This window comes from Nicotiana tabacum, chromosome 24 (assembly GCF_000715075.1).
Source record: "Nicotiana tabacum cultivar K326 chromosome 24, ASM71507v2, whole genome shotgun sequence".
NCBI classification, from domain to species: Eukaryota; Viridiplantae; Streptophyta; class Magnoliopsida; order Solanales; family Solanaceae; genus Nicotiana; species Nicotiana tabacum.
In genome coordinates this window covers 13,614,175-13,628,853 of record NC_134103.1, presented here as the reverse complement: position 1 = coordinate 13,628,853, position 14,679 = coordinate 13,614,175, and the positions used below count along the sequence as shown (strand labels likewise).

The 14,679-nt window shown below is 38.3% G+C and overlaps 1 long non-coding RNA gene across 2 annotated transcripts; it reads left to right on the top strand.

The window, feature by feature from the left end:
- The first annotated feature begins 7,612 nt into the window (after positions 1 to 7,612).
- LOC107797198 (uncharacterized) lies at positions 7,613 to 8,569 on the top strand. 2 transcript variants are annotated; one of them, XR_012706525.1, is made up of 2 exons: positions 7,613 to 8,099; positions 8,247 to 8,569. It is a non-coding gene; the product is annotated as an uncharacterized LOC107797198 (long non-coding RNA). The 2 variants fall into 2 exon arrangements; XR_012706526.1 differs by having other exon boundaries at positions 7,613 to 8,146.
- Positions 8,570 to 14,679: the final 6,110 nt, after the last annotated feature.

The window sequence follows — 14,679 nt, the reverse complement described above, 5'->3', positions numbered from 1 at the left end:
TTGTGTTTATTGATGATATCTTGATCTACTCCCACGGTCAAGAGGAGCATGAGCAGCACCTTCGGATCGTTCTTCAGACTCTGAAAGACAGCCAGTTATATGCTAAGTTCTCAAAATGCGAGTTTTGGTTGAGTTCAGTTGCTTTCTTAGATCACGTTGTATTAGCAGAGGGTATTCAGGTGGATCCTAAGAAGATTGAGGCAGTTTAGAACAGGCCTAGACCCACATCAGCTACAGAGATCCGTAGTTTCCTAGGTTTGACGGGCTATTACCGTCGATTTATGGAGGGGTTTTCATCCATAGCAGCCCTATTGACCAGATTGACCCAGAAGGGTGCCCCGTTCAGGTGGTCAGACGAGTGTGAAGCGAGCTTTCAGAAGCTCAAGAGTGCTTTGACTATGGCATCGGTATTGGTGTTACCCACAGGTTCAGGATCTTATACAGTATACTGTGACGTATCCCGTATTGGTCTGGGTGCGGTATTGATGCAGGGTGGCAAGGTTATTGCATATGCTTCACGGCAGCTGAAGGTTCACAAGAAGAATTACCCTATTCATGATCTAGAACTGGCAGCCATTGTTCATGCACTGAAGATTTGGAGGCACTATCTTTACGGCATGCCATGTGAGGTATTCACTGATCATCGGAGCTTGCAGTATTTATTCAAGCAGAAGGAACTCAATTTGAGGCATAGGAGGTGGCTGGAGCTATTGAAAGACTATGATATCACCATATTGTATCATCCCGGGAAGGCCAATGTGGTGGCCGATGCTTTGAGTAGAAAGTCAGTCAGTATGGGTAGCCTTGCATATATTCCAGTTGGTGAGAGACCGCTTGCATTGGATGTTCAGGCCTTGGCCAACCAGTTCGTGAGGTTATATGTTTCTGAGCCCAGCCGTGTTCTAGCTTGTACAGTTGCTCGGTCTTCTTTGTTTGAATGCATCAGAGATCGGCAGGATGACGATCCTCATTTACTTGTCCTTAGAGACACAGTGCGGCATGGGGGTGCCAAGTAGGTTACTGTTGGAGATGATGGAGTTTTGAGGATGCAGGGTTATATTTGTGTGCCTAATGTGGATGGACTTCGTGAGTTGATCCTTGAGGAGTTCCACAGTTTCCGGTATTCTATTCATCCGGGCGCCGTCAAGATGTATCAAGACTTGAGGCAGCATTATTGGTGGAGGCGGATGAAGAAGGACATAGTTGCCTATGTAGCACGGTGCCTAAATTTTCAGCAGGTGAAATACGAGCATCAGAGACCTGGTAGTTTGCTTCATCAGATGGAGATTCCTGAGTGGAAGTGGGAGCGTATCACTATGGACTTTGTTGTTGGACTCCCACGGACTCAGAGGAAGTTCGACGCCATGTGGGTTATTACGGATAGGCTGACTAAGTCAGCGCACTTCATTCCTGTGGCAGTTACCTATTCCTCAGAACGGTTAGCAGAGATTTATATTCGTGAGATCGTCCGTCTTCACGGTGTGCCCGGTCTATCATTTCTGATGGAGGTACGTAGTTTACCTCGCACTTTTGGAGGGCATTTCAGCGTGAGTTGGGTACGCGGGTTGAGTTGAGCACAGAGTTTCATCCTCAGACGGATGGGCAGTCCGAGCGTACTATTCAGATCTTGGAGGATATGCTTCGCGCTTGTGTTATAGACTTCGGAGGATCGTGGGATCAGTTCTTGCCCCTTGCAGAGTTCGCCTATAACAACAGCTACCAGTCGAGCATTCAGATGGCTCCCTATGAGGCATTATATGGTAGGCGGTGTCGGTCGCCAGTTGGGTGGTTCGAGCCGGGAGAGGCTCGGTTGTTAGGCACAGGCTTAGTACAGGATGCCTTGGATAAGGTCAAGATTATTTAGGATCGACTTCGCACAGCTCAGTCCAGGCAGAAGAGTTATGCCGACCGTAGAGTTCATGATGTTGCGTTCATAGTCAGAGAGAGAGTGTTACTTCGGGTATCACCCATGAAGGGTGTAATGAGGTTCGGAAAGAAGGGCAAGTTGAGCCCTAGGTATATCGGACCTTTTGAGATTCTGGAGAGAGTGGGAGAGGTGGCTTATAGGCTTGCGTTGCCACCTAGTTTAGCAGCTGTTCATCCGGTATTCCATGTGTCCATGCTTCGAAAGTATCACGGCGATCCGTCCCATGTGTTAGATTTCAGCTCTATCTAGTTGGACAAGGATTTAACTTACGAGGAGGAGCCGGTGGCAATTCTAGACCGGCAAGTTCGCCAGTTGAGATCAAAGAGTTACCCTTCAGTTCGAGTGCAGTGGAGAGGTCAGCCTATTGAGGCAGATGCTTGGGAGTCCGAGTCGGACATGCAGAGTAGATATCGCCACTTGTTCGCCAATTCATGTACTTTTCTATGTCCGTTCGAGGACGAACGATTGTTTTAGAGGTGGAGATTGTGATCACCCAAAGGGTCATCTTATGAATTAAGACTATATTTCGAGCCCGTTAGCCTTAAAAACCTTATTTTTACTCACCTCGATTTGCGTGCGCAGTCCGGCATAAATCCGGGAAGCCTTTATGTGGAAATTTATGAAGTAATAATTTTTGGGATTTAAAATTAATTTTTAGTTGACTTTGGTCAATGTTTTGAGTAAACGGACCCGGATTCGTGTTCCGACGGTCCCGGAAGGTCCGTAGTAAAATATGGGACTTGGGCGTATACCCGGAATCGAATTCCAAGGTCCCTAGCTCGAGAAATGAATTTTTGATAAAAATTGTAAGACTGAAAGTCTATGGATTTAAAGAAATTGATTAATGTTTGATCTCATTGATATCGGGCCCGTATTTTGGTTTCAGAGTCCGGTACAGGTTTAATATAATATATAAGTCATGTCTGTGAAATTTGGTAGAAATCGGAGTTGATTTGACGTGATTCGGACGTCCGGTTGAGAAGATAGTAGTTTTGAAATGTTCTTGAGGAATTCATGAGTTTTGGTGCTAAATCCATATTTTTAGGTTTTATTTTTGTAATTTGATTATATGAGCAAGTTCGTATGATATTTTTAGACTTGCGTGCATGTTTGGTTGTAGCCCCGAGGGCTCGGGTGAGTTTCGGGTAGGCTACAGAGTGATTTGAAACTTAAAAATTTGCTGGTGTAACTGGTGTCTCTCGCAGGACTTTGATCTCGCAATTGCGAGATCAGGCTTCACAAATGCGAACCAAGTAGGTATGGCAATTGCGAGGTTTTTATCGCAATTGCGAAGAAAGCCTAGGCCAGCAGTTCTCGCAATTGCGAAGGGGGTCTGGGGAAGGGCATGTTCGTAAATGCGAACTTCTACCCGCAATTGCAATGGGCCAATTGTCGCAAATGCGACATACTCTTCGCATTTGCGAAGGCAGTGAAAATGTGAAGGTTCTCGCATTTGTGATGACTCCTTCAGGTTGCAAATGCGACATCCGCAGCTGATAACTTTAGACTTAGACGGGATTTTTCATTCATTCTTCAATTTTTCAAAACCTAAACCTCAAGAGGCGATTTTCCAAAGACCAAATCTTCCCCACATCATAGGTAAGTGATTCCTAACTCTTTTCTTTCAATCTTTTACATCTTATAACAATATTTAAACCTAGAATCTAGAATTTTTATGGTGAAACTAGGATTTTTGGGTAGAACTTAGGAATTTCGAAATTTGGAGATTTAGACCTCGAATTGAGGTCGGATTCCAAAACCAATTGTATATCCGGGCTCGGGGAAGAATGGATAAACGAATTTTGGTCCGAACCTCGAGTTTGGACCAAGCGGGCCCGGGGTTGGTTTTTGACTTTTGTTGGGAAAACTTAGGAAAACTGTAATTATGCATTAAAGTTGATTCCTTTAGCGATAATTGATGATATTAAACTAATTATGATTAGATACGAGTGGGTTGGAGGTGAATTCTAAAGGGAAAGCGGCACTTGAGCAGTGAGTGGCCTGCGAAATTGAGGTAAGTGTTGTGTCTAACTTTAGCTTGAGGGAATAGGTATTGTGTGTGTATTTGCTACGTGTTTTGTTGTTGAATACGATGTATAGTTGAGGTGACGAGCATCTATACGTTGTGGTCAAGTCATAGCATGCGAGTGAAATTTCATTCTTGCAAATTTGTAGTCTTAAATCTAGTTATCCATGCTTATTATTGTTGTTGAAATATTGGGAGATTTGTATCCGGTTCCATCAAGGTCGATAAAATTGTGAATATTGATTCGAGGTTGAGGTGTTAAATTGTGAAAGTAATCATTGATGAAATATTGATTTCTTTGTGAAACTTCTCTCTATCCGTTGTTATTGATTTGTGAATTGTGAGTCTGAGCACCTCCCCTGGCCTAAGAAGTGGTTGTTGCGGTTGGAACAGATACCGCCTGAGCAAGACTGGTGCACACGGTCAGAATTTGAGCCAAGGCCTCCTGAAGGCGGAATCACAATAGGCACAACTAGTGCCTGAGTTGACCCCACTGGCTCAACCGTATTAGGTACCTACTCTGCACTTCTACCCCTACCGCGACCTCGGCCTCTCGCGACCCTAACTGATGGTACTGGTGGTTGTCCATCATATCTGGTAGCACGTGTCCTCACCATCTTTGAGAGAATAGAATAACAGAAGTTTAGTTACCGGAATAAACAGATTCGCACGACTAGAATTCAAGAATGTGAAGTTTCCTTAGGAGAGTCAAGGTCTACGGACGCCATGCAACTACCTTGATAGTCTCCAAAGATCCTGACTCCACACTCAGCAGCCGCCGTGACTGGAAGCACCTGGATCTGCATACTAGGTACAGAGTGTAGCGTGAGTACAACTAACTCAATAAGTAACAAATCCAACCTTTGGACTGAAGGTAGTGACGAACTCAACCGATACAGTTCAATATAAGAACAACAACACAAAAACGTAGAAATACTTTCAAGTTCAACAGTTAAACTCAATTTCAGTAAGATGAATTAATTCTAAATGATATGAAGAATACAACTTCTCTACTTCTATATGCCAATGCATATGTTATATGTGATGCACCATACTGATAAACCCATGTGCTGACTCTCTCGAAATACTCAATCACTCAGTACTGTATATGGCCAATCCGGCCTAGGGAAGATCCATTAGTCACTCAGTACTGGGTAGGGCCAAACCAGCCTGTGGGGAAGATCCATCCCCCGGTATAAATGCTTCGAAAAAGATCAATGTCCATGGAAGATCCATCCCTCAATATAAATTAACTGCGCTCACTGGGGGGAGGGGGGTGTACAGACTCCGGAGGGGCTCCTTCAGCCCAAGCACTATCATAAATCAATAAACCCACTACAGCGTGCAGCTCGGTCCCATAACTGTCAATCATAATCAGGCCCTCGGCTTCACTCAGTCATCAATCTCTCCAGTCTCTCTCTCACGGGCTTACAATATCATGAAACTAGCCCGACAATAATGATATGATGTATCAATAAATAGCAACAGAGAATGAGATATAATATGAAATGAATGAATATGACTGAGTACGAAATATCAATGAAATCAGTAAGTTATCGGCAAGAAACGACCTCTATGGGTCCCAACAGTACCAACATATAGCTTAAACATGATCTTTAGCATGATTGAAAGCTCAATTACTTTATCACATGATGAAAATATGAATATCAACAAGATAGATCCACTATACAGTGCCATGGAATCGACCAACTCATAATTCTCACGGTGCACGCCCGCAAGCCCGTTACTTGGCATGTGCGCCACCTCAACATCCATCATATAACATGTTATTCGGGGTTTCGAACCCTCAAAGCCAAGTTTAGAAGTGTTACTTACCTCTATCAGAGCACAACTCTATTCCAACACACCTTTGCCTCACAAATCGGCCTTCAAATGTCCCAAATCTAGCTACTAACATTACGATACAATCAATACGGGCTAAAGGAACAATTCCGCAAGAAAATACGAAATTAATAATCAAAAATCCAAAATCGGCTCAAAGTCGGCCCCCGGGCCCATGTCTCGAAATCTGACAAAAGTCACAAAATCCGAAAACCCATTCAACCACGAGTCCAATCATACAAATTTTATCAAAATACGACACCAAATCGTCACCCAAAACCTCCAAATCAACTCTCCAAATCCCTAGCCTCAAATCCCAAAATTTCACCACACAATCTAGGTGGAAAAATCAACGGGGAAACAAGATTATTAATAAAAAACGAGCACAAGGAACTTATCTCAAGAATCTCTTCAAAAACCCTCTCAAAAATCGCCTAAGCCCAAGTTCAAAATGTTAGAAATGGTGAAAATCTCGGAACCCTCTTTTTTATATGTTCTGCCCAGGCTTGCGACAACTTTGCCGCTATTGCGGCGTCGCAAAAGCGACATTTCAACCGCATATGCGGCTCCATCCTCTTCTGCGGTCCCTCAACACGCTCCCGCGGATACGCTTCTATGGGCGTCCAGCCCGCTTCTGCGGACTCAGCTCCCTTGCCCATTTTCGCTTCTGCGGTGCCCCAACCGTATCAACGGTCATGCAGGTGTGGCAAAACCTTCGCACCTGCGGCCACTGTTCACACCTCTCCAAAACTCTGCATCTGCGCTGCCCTCCCCGCGCCTGCGAGCTCGAACCTGCGATCAAAGCTCCGCAGGTGCGGTTACACCAGCAGAACCCAAACTTCAGCAGTCTTCAACTTCAAACCTTGGTCCGAAAACCATCCGAAATCAACCCGAGGCCCCTAGGACCTCAACCAAATATAGCAACAAGTCCTAAAACATGATACGAACTTAGTCGAGCCTTCAAATTACGTCAAACAATATCAAAAATACGAATCGTACCCCAATTCAAGCCTATTGAAACTAAGGAAACTCAACTTTTACAAATGACGCTGAAACCTATTAAATCACGTCTGAATGATCTCAAATTTTGCACACAAGTCACAAATAACACCACGTGCCTACTCCAACTTCCGGAGTTCCAATCCGACCCCGATATCAAAAAGACCACTCCCTGTCAAACTTTCCAAAAATCCAACTTTCGCTATTTCAAGCCTAATTCAACTACGAACCTCCAAATCACAATCCAGACTCGCTCCTAAGTCGAAAATCACCCAACGGAAATCACCCAGTTCCTTGCTTATCTAATTGTATTATACATTACTTAATATTATTAAATTTTTATTTGAATTTTTAGTAAATTGCCAGTTTAATATAATACAATGAATATAATTTTAGATTATTCTTGAAATTCAACTTTACTTTATCCTGTATAACTTTCTCGTAATTATTTCGATATTTAAATTTATCAATAATATTTTGAGTATTATTTATTTAATTTTATCAAATAAATTTAAAATGTAGATAAGAATGATAATACATTAGTTCTACAATTATTTTTCCTATTTAGTGTTTATCTACAAAATAAATTTTATCGTAGGGTGTTGAATTAGATCAAAGGTTAAACAAAGAGAAAAGTAATGCCTTTACATCGGAACCCAACAGAGAGAGTAATGCACTTAAATGATCTGGAACGCATATCAAGTACGTCGGAACCCACATCCCCGTATGCAACACATTAGCATTTACTTTTCCCCCAAAAAATAATACTAGTAGTATTGACTATTCGATGGGCCATCCCATAGGAAATATCGGTACTCCATTAAATAATAGTCTTTCCTTTTGCCATGGCTTCTTCCTCTATTCGTTTGATAATCTAGATCTACTCTCTTCATCTTCTTCTTTCTCTTTTTATTTTACCATTTTTCTCTTCTAATTCTACAGATCTTATCCCACTTTTCGATCTGATTTTGGTTACAGATCCACTCGTTCCTCATCTTTTTGCTTTTGTTGGTTTACAATTCCTTTTGTTATTTACAGATCCACTCGTTTATTTACAGATCCATTCTGATTTTTTAACACGGTTTGTGCTGAGTTATGCCATCCAAAAGATGGCATTTTTATTGCAATGTATTGGAAAAGATAAATACAGATCCACTCGTTTATTTACAGATCCATTCTGATTTTTTAACACGGGTTGTGCTGAGTTATGCCATCCCAAAGATGGCATTTTTATTGCAATGTATTGGAAAAGTCAAATACAGATCCACTCGTTTATTTACAGATCCATTCTGATTTTTTAACACGGTTTGTGCTGAGTTATGCCATCCCAAAGATGGCATTTTTATTGCAATGTATTGGAAAAGTCAAATTCCTATCAATTTAATTTGTCCACTTTGAATATCTATCGATCTCTATACAAATGATATCTAATGTTGCTCATCTATTTTGTAGTCTCATTCAAGGGTCACCATTTTGTTGTCCTTCCTCTGCAATCTGCTGTGCTCCTACCTGTGGTTCTTCAGCTGCTAGTTGATTTGCCATATCTTGGAGTTGGTTTGTTATTGGTTCAATTGCTGGGCTATCGCTGCAAAAGACAGACATCAAAGTGTAAGTCATATATATTGTGCTTATGGGGTTGTTTATTATGATTAAGGCATATGCTTACCTTAGTAAATCATGTATTATATCAGTAAGTGTACTTTGCTGCCCTGTTAGGTGAGCCCACTGTTGGAAAATCACAGCTGTTTGCTCTATTATGTTATCCCTTTCCCTTATCAGCCTCGCACAGCCTCCCATGCGATCTTCTCTTAGAACGTTTGCCTCGTAGGCACGATTATTCAGAAGCTGCCTTTTTTCTTCAATCCCTTCGTACATTTTAAGCCACGTAATCACTGTTTTTCTTCCCCCATGTGTACGAGTAACTCTTCCAAATGTTTCGTATTGTTCATTCGGGATAAGGTGTCGGAATTGACAATCGGCTTCACACACTGAAATCTTCCCGGACCTGCATGCCCCACATATTTGTGCTCCAAATGGATTTGGTACATTAAAGGCGTCTCTAATATGTTGTGCTGCATCTACAATCTGTTGTGCAGCAGCTATAATCTGTTGTACCATGTGATCTGCCCCTATCTACTGTGCTTTAGTAGTTATTTGATTTGGTAGTTGTTGGATTTGGTTGGCAATTTGGTGGATATCATGTGATGGATTATTCCTGCATAAGTTAGTGCTGGATTACGGTTCAGTGAAACAAAAGCTTAGATATAGCCATCTAGCCATGGTCAACACTCAACACACATGCAAGATGTTCTATTGTACAATAAAGTTCTATTCTTTTTTGTTTTTTCTCCAAGAAAATCTTGGGAACCGAAAGAAAACATAGATTTTGAGATAAGTAAATAAGTAAAAATCAAGTTTATTAATAAAGTTCTATTCTTTTTTGTTTTTTCCCCAAGAAAATGTTGGGAACCGGAAGAAAACAGAGATTTGAGATAAGTACTCCCTCTGATCCACAATAAGTGACTAATTTAGTTTTGGCACACCCATTAAGAAAATACTAAATTCTAAACAAAAATAGTTAGTGTGACTAAACTATCCTTAGTTAAATGTTGCAGCATAGTTAATGTGAGGAGTAAAAGACTTTTTAGGGATATGTACGTAAGAGTAATTTGGAAAAACAAATTGAATTTTTTCTTGATTATATAAATGGACACTTATTGTAGCCCAAAATAAAAAATCAAATTGGTCACTTATTGTGGACCGGAGAGAGTAAGAGTAAAAATCAAGTCTTTCAATAAAGTTCTATTCTTTTTTGTTTTTCTCCAAGAAAATGTTGGGAATTGAAAGAAAACATAGATTTGAGATAAGTAATCGAGTAAAAATCAAGTCTTTGTAATTTGTCTTCATTAGCTAATGCAGAAATAAATTCTTGATTTTAACAATTACAAGATTTAAAATTTACCTCAATAGTATGAGTAGCATGTTAATTGTATTATTTTGTTGAGGTAATCGATGTTGTCGTTCTTGGACTTCCGTAAGCCTATGTTTTATGGAAGTATTTTTTCCTTTAATAATGCCTGCACAGTCTCCTAGAGTGTCCGCCATTAATATATTGCCCTCATACATTCTATTTTCCAAAAATCTTCTTTTTTCTTAATTATCATGATACTCGTTCATCCATTCTCTCAGATTCTCTCCCATAAATCTTGACAGCTTTGCCAAAGATTTCATATTGGTTATTGGGTACAAGCATTCTAAATTCACAATTTGGTTTACATGCTCTCGACATTTTACCCCGTGGGGGGGGGGGGGGGGGCATCGATATAAATTTGATCATTTGCATTACTGTTAATCGTACCCAAAGATTTCATCCAGTTCTTCTGTGAGAGATGAAGTTGGAGGATACATTTTTCACACTGTTGGATAATGGCTTCACACAAGAAATCAATTGGGATGTGTTCAATTGGATAATGACTTCACATAAGAAATTAATTGAGATGTGTTCAATTGGATAATGACTTCACATAAGAAATTAATTGAGATGTGTTCAATTGGATAATTGCTTCAAGAAATCAATTGGAAGTTTCAATTGGATAATGGCTAGTTAAGTTAATTTAGCAACTATCGACTATATATCGAAAATTTAGTTTCAGGCCGTTACATTCTTGAAAGAACGTTGTCGCGAAACAGTTTAGGTTTAATCGTTTTTTTGGTTATTCAAATTTTAGAAAATTCCAAATTTCTTTTTTCCCTTAAATTGAAAAATAGTTTTTTTAATTAGCTAAGAAAATAGTTACCATCAAAATTTCTTTATTTATCTTTTATCAACATTGGAAAGATAATCCACCTAGTTATCTTAGAATTAGAATGGCCGCAGTGATTTTTCTGTTAAAATGAGATGGTTAGTGAGGACTGCAGAGCAAGCTAGAATGGTGAGTTTTTGTGGTTTGTTCTTAACATTTACTCCCTCCGGTCCACAATAAGTGACCAATTTACTTTTTTATTTTAGTCTAAAATAAGTTTCCATTTATATAATCAAGAAAAAATTCAATTTATTTTTTCAAAATTACCCTTATGTAATTACCCTTAATTAAATTTCAGCATAGTTAATGTGAGGAGTAAAAGATTCTTTAGGGATACGTACGTAAGGAAAATTTTAAAAAAATAAATTAATTTTTTTTTAATTATATAAACAGACATTTATTTTAGACCAAAATAAAAAAGCAAATTGGTCACTTATTGTGGACCGGAGGGAGTAAATATTAAGAGCAAACCACAAAACCTCACCATTCTAGCTTGCTCTGCGGTCCTCACTAACCATCTCATTTTAACGGAAAAATCACTGAGGCCATTTTAAGATAATTAGGTGGAGCACATTTCCAATGTTGATAAAAGACAAGTAAAGAAATATTGGTAGTAACTATTTTCTTAGCTAATTAAAAAGAACTATTTTTCAATTTAAGGGAAATTTGAAAGTTTCTAAAATTTGTATAACCAAGAAAATGATTAAATCTTAAATGTTTCGCGGCAACGTTCTTTCAAGAATGTAACAGCCTTTCAAGAATGTAACAGCCTGAAACTAATTTCTGATATATAGTCGGTAGTAGCTAATTTGACTTAACTAGCCATTATCCAATTGAAACTTCCAGTTGATTTCTTGAAGTCATTATCCAATTGAACACATCCCAATTGATTTTTTGTGTGAAGCCATTATCCAATTGAACATATCCCAATTGATTTCTTGTGTGAAGCCATTATTCTATTGAATACATCCCAATTGATTTCTTGTGTGAAGCCATTATCTTACAGTGTGAAAAATGTATCCTCCAACTCACCTCTCACAGAAGAAAAACTAGATGAAATCTTTGGTACAATTAACGGTAATACAAAGGATCAAATTTATATTGATGCCTCCCCCCCAAATGCTGATGCTGTATTTGAAGGAATGATAACACATCTTGAGGAACATGAGGGATCAAACAATTTGATTCAAAATCAAGAACAAAATAAGGAATTCGACGCTGCAGTACTTGCGGACATCATGATCAACCCTGATGAGTTAGATGGCAACGAAGACCCCTTTTTACAAAATACCAATGTCGATGCAGATGGGGGACAGAATATATTGGTGGGTAATCATGACCCACCACAAGGGGTAAAATGTGGGGCATGTTAGATTTGGGAGAAAAGTATGTGAACCAAATTGTGAATTTGGGATGCTTGTACCCAATAACCAATATGAAATCTTTAGCAAAGCTGTCAAGATTTATGGGAGAGAATGGATGAATGATAATCAAGAAAAAAGAAGATTTTTGGAAAATAGAATATATGAGGGCAATATATTAATGGCAGACACTCTAGACGGCTGTGCATTAAAGGAAAAAATGCTTTCATAAAACATAGGCTTCCGAAAGTCCAAGAACGACAACATCGATTACCTCAACAAAGTAATACAATTAACATGCTACTCATACTATTGAGGTAAATTTTAAATTTTGTAATTGTTACAATCAAGAATTTATTTCCTCATTAGGTAATGAGGATAAATTACAAAGACTTGATTTTTACTCTATTATTTATTTCAAATCTCTGTTTTCTTTCGGTTCCCAACATTTTCTCGGGGGAAAACAAAAAAGAATAGAACTTTATTGAAAGACTTGATTTTTACTCTATTACTCCCTCCGGTCCATAATAAGTGACTAATTTGAAAAAAAATTCAATTTGTTTTTTTTTTAAATTATCCTTACGTACGTATCACTAAAAAGTCTTTTACTCCTCATATTAACTATGCTGCAATATTTAATTAAGAGTAATTTAGCCACATTAACTATTTTTATCTAGAATTTAGTATTTTCTTAATGGGTATATCTAAAATAAATTGGTCACTTATTATGGATCGGAGGGATAATCAAGAATGCTCTTAATTGAAACCAATAATTCAATAAATTGTTTTCGTAAGCAAGTTTCATCTGTCGAGCAAGCTATCATAGCGAGGTCTCGTGGGGAGCTTCTAATAAAATTTCTAAAGACCTTAGTCTCCATACACAAGCAAAGCCTTATTTCTAAAGGCCCTATAAAACAAGTTTTCAGACAGTGCCACGTGAACATGAACTCTTTGGTTTTCGAACCCTAAAACAATTACTGCTAACTTACAACCAAAAGCAGGGAACATAATCTAGACTTTTGCATCTATATCCGATTTTGGGGTCACAATTGGTTACACTAGACTAAATAGGCCTTAAGTGCAAAAATATTTGCAAGTGTATTCATTTTACGATCGATTTCAGATTTATCAGGCCTGAAATTAAAAAAAATTAGTTTGAAGTAAAAAAAAATGTACTTCAAATGCACTTAAGGCCAAATAGGTCTGAAGTGCAACTTAAGACCAATAAGTCTGAAGTGAAAATTTGCACTTCAGATGCACTTAAGGCCAAATAGGCCTGAAGCGTAACCAATAGTTTAATGCACTTAAAGCCAAACAGTCTGAATTGTAACATACATTTTCATTCACTTAAGGCCAATAAGTGTGAAGTGAAAATTTGCATTTCAGATGCACTCCAAATAGGTCTGAAGTGTAACTAATGGTTTCATTCACTTAAGGCCAATAAGTCTGAAGTGAAAATTTGCATTTCAGATGCACTCCAAATAGGTCTGAAGTGTAACCAATGGTTTCATTCATTTAAGGCCAATAAGTCTTAAGTGAAAAAATGCACTTCAGATGCACTCAAGGTCAAAAGGTATGAAGTACAACAAACATTTTGCTAAACTTAAGGCGATAAGTCTTGAAGTGAAAAATTGCACTTCAGAAGTGCAACAAACGTTTTGCTACACTTAAGGCCAAAAGGTCATGCAACCAACATTTTTATGCATTTAAGGCTAAATAGGCCTGAAGTGCAAATTACCCAGAAACAGAAAATTGTTCTTCGAATTATAAAAATCCAATATACGATTTAATACCTAAATTTACTCCAAATGAGCTCAAATTTGAAACATAACCTCTAAATATCACCAGGAACAAACCTCAATCATCAATTTGTCAAAACACCAATAAATCTAATGAACCCATGTTGCAATTAAGAAAAAGAAGAAGATACCCTAAGGAAAACCCTAAGCAATAGTAAAAAATAAAGCGTCGTAACAGCTCGCCATTGTAAAACATCATAAACAACATTAAAATACGTTCACAACCATCACTTAAATCATTGTCACCCGAAGAAAAAGGAGGAGGAGAAGAAGAAAACAAAGGAGAATGAGGAGGAGAAGTTAAAATTTTTTTAAAAAGTGGGTATAGATTAAATGGGGGCGCCTATTTAGACGTCCCGTGTAATTTTTACAAACATAATCTGTATGAGAGGAAAATAATTAACAGAATGAAAAGCTGCCTGATAATCAACCACTAAAAATAAAATGAGAACAATAGTCTTTTTTTATCCGCATAGTACACCCGATTAAATATGAGTTGATATAGAAAATTTTCACATTGAAAGGATTATAAAGTAGAAAGTACATCTGTCACACACTACTGGTGAAAGAGCTTTTCAAAGTTACTAGCAAAATATTTTTAATTTATGTGAACTTATTTTTTTTTTGTCTGTTCTAAAAAGAACGACTCATTTTTAAATTTAGAAATAATTTAGTTTAAATTTTGTAATTTTAACCTTAATGAGAATCGTTTTTACCACACAAATACTCTGGACCCCATTCTGACATGTGTAGGACTACAAATTTCAGAACTCTTCATTATTTCTTAAATTTCGTGGCCAGTCAAACAAGTTCACATAAATTTGAACGGAGGGAGTATTATTTAATTCTTTCGAGAAAAGTTAGGCATTTTGGGTCGGTCAATCCATCATCTTTTATCTTGTCCTCAAATTAATACCGACTA